Below are 8620 nucleotides of genomic sequence, written 5' to 3' on the forward strand. Positions count from 1 at the left end.
TTACAAAATGGTATAAGTTTTATGATTTAATAAATATTGTCAATATACTTTGTTATTAATTTTAGCTCTTTGAAGGGAAGGGAAGGGAATTATCAGGGGGAAAGCGCCAAGCCATTACAACTATATAGCACTGGGAAGGGGTCAGGATAAGGATTTGGGATGGGACGGGGGGAAGGAATGGTGCCCAACGTCTTGGATGGTCGGGATTGAACGCCGACCTGCAAGAAGCGAGACCGTCGCTCTACCCTCCGACCCAAGTTGTTGGACACTTTGAGTTTATTTCAGTGGGTTATGAAAACAAACATTTAAAAATTCAAATGTTTCCGCCCGGGATCGAACCGGGGACCTTGCGCGTGTGAGGCGCACGTGATAACCACTACACTACGGAAACCTGAAGTATAGTGACCTGTTATTATATGGACCAAATCCGGTTAATTGTTTTTCTTCAGCGATATAATATGATCAAAACACATTGCTTGAGTAATTATGTAAATTATAAAAGATTTAATAACGAAAATAGAGAGAATATCCTGTTTTATATGTGTACGGCGTGTGTGACGTCACGATAACATGAGAGTCTAACGTACGATCATGTTACGTTGTTGGGTAGATTAGATACACAGTGTTTAGTGAGTTTCATATTTATTTAGTAGTCTTGATTACAGAAGTAGGTTGGTAGCATTGTCGTAGACGTTCAGACGGAGCTTAGAGCAGAGCAGAGAGCTGAGGCCGGAGTCGCGGAGCTCTATGTGGGAGAGCGTGACGGCTCGATTGGGAATTGCGAGTGTCTGAACTCGAGGAGCGAGAGCGTTGTTGCTCGATGCGGTCGTAGTCTGCTATCTGCTTTGTGTCGAAGCTGTAGCGTCTTGGGTCGATTAGAACTGCCTACACCGAGTACTACATTCTTGATTGGAGATTGTACTGTTTTGCTATTCTCAAATCGCTGGCTTTTATACGGTGACTACACCTCACAGTAAGTAGGAGGGTGGAAAAACCGTTACCTGTAAATTTGGATAGGATTATAGCTTGTGTAATTAGTTATGCCATTAAGATGATGAGATAATGGAGCGAGTATAAGTTTACTCGCTCAGGACTTCCCCTGCCAGGGAAAGAAAGAAAAGCAATACAACAAAAAATATGAGGCTACTGTTCCCTGGGTCGCTGTTGAACATGTAGTCTGGTACCAAAAGATGCAGGCAGTGTGTGGACAAGCTCGGTGTAGCAGGAGAGAAGAATGTGCATGATTGTTGCGTCCTTGGGTCGCTGGTGGAGCATTTAGATCCAGGGCGGATGCGTTCGGGCACCAGGACAATAAGAGGTAATGTAGGCACGTAGTTAGGACAACGAGGGAATCTGACGAAAAAGCAGCTTTCGTGGGAGTCCCTGTAGAACAAGCAGTGCCCTGGCAGCGACGGAGAATCGGCAGGATAGACTCTAGATCCCACATGACGTAGTTGCTGATTAAACTGTCAGATGAGTAAGTAACGCTCGCGGTGCAGCAAGCTGTAGTTGATGAAACTGCAGAGATGATCGCCGTGAAAATCATCGCTGTAGTAAGTTTGTTGGGAGCGTTCCATGACAGGTGGCAGCGGTCCACATCATGCAGCAGTAGCAGTAGAGAGAACCTGTAGCGAGTAAACTTATACTCGCTACAAGAGATTTCGTTTAGTTTAGTTCACTTATTATGCACCCCATACCCATCTTGTGGGTGGTAGTGGAAGGGGTTACAGAGGCACATAATTGGCTCAGGGACTGAACCCCACAATTCACTTAGTTAAGCACGTTTCAATCTTGATAAGCTAGTTACAAAATTCAGTATAAGTCGTCACATCATAAATGGGTTAGCGATTAACCACAAGTACGGTTTCTAAATTAAGCAACTGACATATGTGGAGAGCTAGTGTCACAACTGATATGTTTGTCCTGCACACCGCCCCCCCTCCAGTGGGCAGCGGTGGATAGCATACAATCACTTAGGTACTACCTACAGTTAGCAAACTGGGGATATTTGGCCAAAATTTCTGGTAGCAGATCATTTTGAATTAAATATTTACACATCTCTAGAACATTTGTTATAGGAAGCAGGAGGAAGTGTTATTAGGGCTTCAGAGAGTGGGAGGAAGCAGTAGGAAGTATTTTTAAGGCTTCAGGGAACAGGAGCGAGCGGGAAAAAGCAGGAGAAAGTGATTTTAGGGCTTCAAGAAGCAGGAGGAAGTGTTTTTAAGGCTTCAGAGAGCGGGATGAAACAGGAGGAAGTATTTTTAGGGATTCGGAGAGCGGAAGGAATTGTTGTTAGGGCTTCAGAGAGCGGGAGCGAGTGGCAGGAAGCAGGAAAAATAATTTGTAAGGTTTCAGAGAGCGGGAGGAAGCAGGAAGAAATGATTTTAGGGCTTCAGAGAGCAGGAGCTAGTGGTAGGAAGCAGTAGAAAGTATTTGTAAGGTATGAGCTTCATGAGGAAACAGGAGGTGGTGGTATTAGGGCTTCAGAGAGCAGGAGGGAATATTTTTAAGGCTTCAGAGAGCGGGAGGAAGTGGGAGGTAGCAGAAGGAAATATTAATAGGGTTTCAGAGAGTGGGAGCGAGCAGGAGGAAGTATTTTTATGGGTTCAGAGAGTGGTAGGAAGTGTTAGTAGAGCTTCAGAGAGCGGGAGGAAGCAGGAGGAAGTGATATTAGGGCTTTCGATGGCGGGAGGGAGCGGTAAGAAGCAGGAGGAAATATTTGTAAGGTTTTAGAGAGCGTAGCCTCCGTAACACAGTTGGTTAGTGTACAAATGTTTCTCGCTGTAGGGCTCTCCACATGTCAGTTGCTTAATTTAGAAACTGTACTTGTGGGCGGTCTCGAGCCCATTGTTGATGTGATGATGTGCATTGAATTTTGTAACTCTCTCAGCAAGATTAACTTGCTCAGCTAAATTAATTGTGGGGTTCAGTCCCTGAGCCCATTATGTGCCTCTGTAACTCTTCCCACTACCGCCCACAGGACGGGTATGGGGTGCATATTAAATTAACTATATTATAATCTAGGGTTATCCCATGGAATTGTCTAACTAGCGAAGTCGTTAAATACCAAGATATAACACCTCAGTTCAAAATCCAAATAGAAACAATCCTCGTGAACCATGGGGGAAAGAGGGATCTTTGACAAGCCGATGGCTTCCACTATCCGTCGAGAACACCAGAGACAGGTAAATTCAGGTACAAATCTCCCACATTCGTTATTGTGCCTTTATTTTGTAACATATAGCTAGCTCAACCTGTAATTTGTAATTACTTATATTGAAGGGGGTAGCAAGACACTTCTATGTACCTACATTTGTAATGAAGAAACATTATTAATACATTAAAACAATTTCGTAGCAGAGCGTAGTTTCGATCTACGGACCTCTGGGTTATGGGCCCAGCACGCTTCCACTGCGCCACTCTGCTGCTCATATTATTTGGATGATACATTTTATACATCTTTTATAATATTATAATTGGTAATATTTTCTTCATAAATAAAAGTATCAGTGTTTCTGCGCAGTAACGCACCAGTACGCACTGATCTTGCGCATGGGATGCGCACATCATGGCTACTGTGCACAGCCAGCTGCGTATGACATACATCATAGCATGGGTATGTGATCACTGCTGCACACGATGGGTATGGGTTCACTACCACTCATGAACAGGACATGTATTGGAGGCACTAACGCTCACAGGATAGGTATACTTGGGGTCTACAGGATAAGTATGGGATCCACTCAGCCCTGGAGGCTGATCTGTCGTGTTTGTTGAGGTCTATAGCAACTCTTCTTGCATGTAAACATTCCAAGCATAAGAATTATATTTAGTGTCTGGACCGTGATTCATCAGTCAGTTACGCAAGTACTTACGAACATGTTATCTCAGTCTTTGGCGACTTTACACATATTAAACAGTTGATGAGCTCCAAAGGACTGGGAGGCTGTTTATAACTATATATTATTTTCTAAATTGTTGTGTTATGCCGCCAATACTCGGTATGTAGCTGTTCAACCCGTCCTCCTAATAGAACGGCGCCTTTTGACGAATACTCTTAACAAGACCAACAATTGTCGTACTAGAAAATGGTAGCGGCTCGTGAAACTGCAGCCCATCCTCTTGTGTTGGTAGTACTTATAGTAACGATGAGGACCAAAGTTAATATATCGACGTATAACGCAATTACAAAGTAGAAATCTGAACTATTGAATTTAGACAAACCGGAAAAAGATTTTATATTTATGTTGCAAAGACAACCTTAACTAACTGAACCTTCCTAGGCCTAATACACGCAATCTGAGGCCTAATATCATACATATGTGTGCTATACTAGACGTAGGAATATATGTTTTTTTAGCTTTATTTTTCCAGACTATAAAGTAATTAGTACTATATACTTCACTTCCGACTATAAAGAGTCTATAATTAAGACTATAATTAAGACTTCAGACTATAAAGTGATCAGTAAGTACTATTATGTAATGACTTAGTACGTCAACGTTTGTACTATGGAGCATATACAACAACTACTGTGTAAACAGGAGGATGGGTCGCGACGTTGACATACTGTGCCGTTCTCTGTTGTGTTAGGATAACGTCACTTACGCGCGAGAGTTTGTTGACGTTGGCAGACTTGAGGAGGACGGGCTGGATCACGGGGCCAAGTGTGACATCGCTGTCAAGTGAGTTATGTCGGTCTTGTCTGAGGTCAACCCCTAGAGTTGGCCTAAATAATCGCCCCCGGGTGGGCTCGAACCACCAACCTTTCGGTTAACAGCCGAACGCGCTAACCAATTGTGCCACGGAGGCTCGAGGAACGTATTAAACAAATTTGTAATAAGGAGGAACTACTTAGATATCGAAGTGTGATAATTATCTGAGATCTTTTCCTGATGATGATAATTCCTATAGTGTCCTAATGCCTAAAGTAACCTTGTGTCTAGCGGTCACGACGGAGACGGGAAGCCGGCAGCTTGTCAGTGGTTCCCCCATTTTTCCTAAGTTTCCTCCTTTATTTCCCCAATTTTCCTCCTTTCCCCCCACAAAAAAGAGTAACAACAACAAAAAAGACTCTGGGGTTGGAGTCCCTGTGCCTTCTTGTACCAACTTCGAGGTTAACTCCGGAGCTGGAGCCCCCTGGGGGCAGTTCCTTGTTGCCTTCAACCTCGTCCTGACAGTTCCTGCGACGGCGCTGGAACCTGTCTTATTGGCGTTTGCCTTTCCAATTGAGACGTTCTGTGCTGTGGAGAGGGGGACCTGCTGCATGGGTGACAGCTTCTCCCCCGTATCAACCTACCCGGGCTTTGCGCCCTGGAGAGGCCACTCCAGACCGACAACCAGAGCGCAACTCCATAGTCTCCTGACACTGATGGACGCCTACTTACTTACCTACGCCTACTACTGGTGGACTTGGATGGTCCACCAGTTTTTACATTCTTGTAAAGCCACTAGCACGCATAGCGTTTCGGGCAGGTCCTTTATTCTAATACAGTTAGGTCCTAAGATTAATATTAATCTTAATTAAAACCCCGGAATACGACCCGTCAGATCGTTTCACTGCTGGGTGAAGAGAGGTGTACAGTTAAGGATTGGAACCTAGTCAATCCTCCCCGGCCAGGATACGAACTCAGACTATACTGTTCGCGAAGTGCTGGGGCTAGGGTTTCACCACTGCACCACGGGGACTGCATGCACGGGGACAAGTCATTGAAAGTTGCACAACAATTGGGAACTCAAGTAAGAAAGTCAACTTTATTTTCAAGGAAAATAAAGTTATTGAACTGTAAACATCTCTGGTACGGCCACATTTGGACTGCTGTATCAAGCATAGAGGCCTCAGCTTCAGAACATATCTGCTGCGGAGAAAGTACAACACAGAGCGACAAACAAGCATCTCAGAACTAAATTGGCTCCCATACCAGGAACGGTTGAGGGCCCCAGGACTAACACAGCAAGCCAGACGGGGCATGGTGGCTCCCATACCAGGAACGGTTGAGGGCCCCAGGACTAACACAGCAAGCCAGACGGGGCATGGTGGCTCCCATACCAGGAACGGTTGAGGGCCCCAGGACTAACACAGCAAGCCAGACGGGGCATGGTGGCTCCCATACCAGGAACGGTTGAGGGCCCCAGGACTAACACAGCAAGCCAGACGGGGCATGGTGGCTCCCATACCAGGAACGGTTGAGGGCCCCAGGACTAACACAGCAAGCCAGACGGGGCATGGTGGCTCCCATACCAGGAACGGTTGAGGGCCCCAGGACTAACACAGCAAGCCAGACGGGGCATGGTGGCTCCCATACCAGGAACGGTTGAGGGCCCCAGGACTAACACAGCAAGCCAGACGTGGCATGGTGGCTCCCATACCAGGAACGGTTGAGGGCCCCAGGACTAACACAGCAAGCCAGACGTGGCATGGTGGCTCCCATACCAGGAACGGTTGAGGGCCCCAGGACTAACACAGCAAGCCAGACGAGGCATGGTGGCTCCCATACCAGGAACGGTTGAGGGCCCCAGGACTAACACAGCAAGCCAGACGGGGCATGGTGGCTCCCATACCAGGAACGGTTGAGGGCCCCAGGACTAACACAGCAAGCCAGACGGGGCATGGTGGCTCCCATACCAGGAACGGTTGAGGGCCCCAGGACTAACACAGCAAGCCAGACGGGGCATGGTGGCTCCCATACCAGGAACGGTTGAGGGCCCCAGGACTAACACAGCAAGCCAGACGGGGCATGGTGGCTCCCATACCAGGAACGGTTGAGGGCCCCAGGACTAACACAGCAAGCCAGACGGGGCATGGTGGCTCCCATACCAGGAACGGTTGAGGGCCCCAGGACTAACACAGCAAGCCAGACAGGGCATGGTGGCTCCCATACCAGGAACGGTTGAGGGCCCCAGGACTAACACAGCAAGCCAGACGGGGCATGGTGGCTCCCATACCAGGAACGGTTGAGGGCCCCAGGACTAACACAGCAAGCCAGACAGGGCATGGTGGCTCCCATACCAGGAACGGTTGAGGGCCCCAGGACTAACACAGCAAGCCAGACGCGGCATGGTGGCTCCCATACCAGGAACGGTTGAGGGCCCCAGGACTAACACAGCAAGCCAGACAGGGCATGGTGGCTCCCATACCAGGAACGGTTGAGGGCCCCAGGACTAACACAGCAAGCCAGACGCGGCATGGCGGCTCCCATACTTATTTATTTATTTTATTTATTTATGCATATACAAGAATGTACATTGGGAATGTGAGGATACATAATATGGTAATTACAGTCTTGTAAAGCCACTAGCACGCGCAGCGTTTCGGGCAGGTCCTTAATCTAAGAAAATTTTAAGGAGGTAAATACTTGCAAAATTTATAGACAAAAAAATGATAACAGTTACATGGAATGAAAAAAAGATGAGAGAAAATTGTAGATACAGTATATTAAAGCACATAGGTAGCTAAGATTGATTGCAATGACAGCTTGAATGGTAGTTGACAACAAATTGGTAGGCACAATACAGCAGAAACAATATAAGATTGATTGCAATGACAGCTTGAACGGTAGTTGACAAAAATTGGTAGTCACAATACAGCATATGGTTAGCACATAAAAGAAGACAGCAATGAACACAATGATAAGGTTGTTTGATATTACATAAAAATTAGGAGATTGGGTAACACTAGGTACAGAGCAAATTTAAAGCTGAGTGTAGGAAACTAAGAAGATGAAGTTAGGTACTTTTTGGTTTTGTTTTTAAATAAGGCAAAAGTTTTACAGTTTTTCAATTCACTAGGGAGTGAGTTCCATAGACTAGGTCCCTTAATTTGCATAGAGTGTTTACACAGATTAAGTTTGACCCCTGGGGATATCAAAGAGATATTTATTTCTGGTGTGGTGATAATGGGTCCTATTACATCTGTCCAGGGAGAGTTTCAGAGCATGGTTTACATTGAAGAACAGGGTTTTGTAAATGTAGTTGACACAAGAGAATGTGTGGAGGGAGTTAATATTTAGCAAGTTTAGGGATTTAAACAAGGGAGCTGAGTGTTGTCTGAAAGCAGAGTTAGTTATAAATCTGATAGCAGATTTTTGCTGTGTGATGATGGGCTTAAGGTGGTTTGCAGTGGTAGATCCCCATGCACAGATACCATAATTAAGATAGGGGTTGATTAGTGCATAATATAGTGAGAGGAGAGCAGAGTTAGGAACATAATATCTGATTTTGGAGAGTATACCAACTGTCTTAGAGACTTTCTTAGTTATGTGTTGAATGTGGGTGCTGAAGTTGAGTCTCTTGTCTAGGAATAGGCCAAGAAACTTGCCATCATTTTTATTACTGATGTTAATGTTGTCTATCTGTAGCTGAATTGCATTTGATGATTTGCTTCCAAATAAGATGTAGTAAGTCTTTTCGATGTTTAATGTTAGTTTGTTCGTTGACATCCATAAGTGGACTTTTTTTAATTCATTATTCACAACATTATTTAGTGTATGTGGGTTGAGGTCTGAATAGATAAGGGTAGTATCGTCAGCAAACAATATAGGGTTGAGAATATTAGAGACATTAGGCAGATCGTTTATATATATAAGAAATAGAAGAGGTCCTAAGATACTGCCATGTGGCA

The 8620-nt window shown here is 45.3% G+C and overlaps 2 non-coding genes across 2 annotated transcripts; both read right to left on the reverse strand.

Moving 5' to 3' along the window:
- Positions 1–318: 318 nt before the first annotated feature.
- TRNAV-CAC (transfer RNA valine (anticodon CAC)) lies at positions 319–391 on the reverse strand. The gene has a single exon. It is a non-coding gene; the product is annotated as a tRNA-Val (tRNA).
- Positions 392–4738: 4347 nt separating this feature from the next.
- Positions 4739–4812, reverse strand: TRNAN-GUU (transfer RNA asparagine (anticodon GUU)). Its single transcript has one exon. It is a non-coding gene; the product is annotated as a tRNA-Asn (tRNA).
- Positions 4813–8620: the final 3808 nt, after the last annotated feature.

Source organism: Procambarus clarkii, unplaced genomic scaffold (genome assembly GCF_040958095.1).
Source record: "Procambarus clarkii isolate CNS0578487 unplaced genomic scaffold, FALCON_Pclarkii_2.0 HiC_scaffold_174, whole genome shotgun sequence".
Lineage (NCBI taxonomy): Eukaryota > Metazoa > Arthropoda > Malacostraca > Decapoda > Cambaridae > Procambarus > Procambarus clarkii.